This window comes from Orycteropus afer, unplaced genomic scaffold, assembly GCF_000298275.1.
Source record: "Orycteropus afer afer isolate SDZICR_OR568_19922 unplaced genomic scaffold, OryAfe1.0 scaffold00146, whole genome shotgun sequence".
In the NCBI taxonomy this organism is placed as follows: Eukaryota; Metazoa; Chordata; class Mammalia; order Tubulidentata; family Orycteropodidae; genus Orycteropus; species Orycteropus afer.
Window position 1 is genome coordinate 3598009 of NW_006921733.1, and position 1631 is coordinate 3599639.

The window sequence follows — 1631 nt, forward strand, 5'->3', positions numbered from 1 at the left end:
TTACCTTCCGACCTATGTTCACCTTGAGTGTTATTGCAGAATGGTGTGTTATAGTATTCATCTTTGTTGCCTTTAACTCTGGTGCTCCTCTTTGCATCTTCCACTGCCTTGATCATTTTGTGCTGACCTCCCATATGTATCTGTCCTCTAGGTAGTGATTTATGCCCCCTTTCCCTCTCACCGCTGCTAGCCTTCAAAGAATGATTTTTTTTTTCCTGTGTGTAAACTTATATTTTTCTACTTTATACAGTAGTGGTCTTACACCATATTTGTCCTTTTGTGGCTGATTAATTTCCCTCAGAATAATGTCCTCTAGGTTCATTTATGTTATCAGGAGTTTTGCAGATTCATTGTTATTCTTTACTGTTGTGTAGTATTCCACTGAAGGAGTTCTAGTGGTGTAGTGGGAAAAGGCATTTTGCTGCTAACCAGAAGTTCAGTGGTTCAAACCTACCAGCTGCTCTGTAGGAGGATGATAAGGCAATCTGCTTCTGTAAAAATTTACAGCCTTGGAAACCCAATGGGGGTTGCTATAAGTCAGAATACACTGAATGGCAGCAAATTTGGTTTTGGTTTGGTTAGTATCCCATTGTGTGTGTGTACCATAGTTTGTTGATCCATTCATCTGTTGATGGGCACTTAAATTGTTCTCATAATTTTGTCATTGTGAATATTGGTGCAATGAACATAAGTGAGCATACATCTGTTGATGTCATGGCTCTTTTTTTCTCTAGGATATATACCTAGTAGTGGGATTGATGAATTATACAGTTTGTCTATTTCCAACTTCTAAAAGAGGTGTCATAATACTTTCCACAGTGGTTGTAACATTTTACATTCCCACCAGAAGTGTCTGAGGGTTCCTTGTCATAACTGAAGAAAAGTGAAGGAAAAAAATAAAAGAATCTGTGAGTGTGAAGGTCCTCAGTAAGCAGCCTCTGACATGGGGATTTGTGGTCAAGGTAAATTGGGGAATACTGATGGGATCAGCACTCTTAAACCGAAACCAAATCAAACTCACTGTCATTGAGTCGAATCCAACTCTTACCGACCCCTTCTTGGGATTTCCAAAGCAGTATCTCCACAGAAGTAGATTGTCCAATCCTCCCTTAAGCCAGTGAGAAAAGGCTGGGAAGGCACAAAGATGGCCTCCACTGATCCTTCAGCCTGCTCTGGAGCTGGTATAGATCATATTGAACTAGAGGAACTAGGACTTGCACCACTTCATCAACTGGATATTACTAGTGAACTATCTCACAAGAAAAGGTGAACTTTAGGCATGGAACCCCCCTTTACTAAAGGCAATTAATGAGAGTGATGTATAGGAGTTAAGCTATCAACAGCCAACTCTCCATATAGCAGTAATTTGGTATCTCTGTTTATAAGGGGCATCTGTGCAACACCACATATCTTAGAAATATTTCTCTGGAATCTAGTTCACAGAAGGCAAAGGCAGGTATTATGACTGTGCAATTCTTTTAAATAAGAAATATACAAGATTCTAACATGGAAAATTTGGTTTGGTTAGTATCCCATTGTACAAATTTAGTTTTGGTTTGGTTAGTATCCCATTGTATTTGTGTACCATAGTTTGTTGATCCATTCATCTGTTGATGAGCACTTAAGTTGTT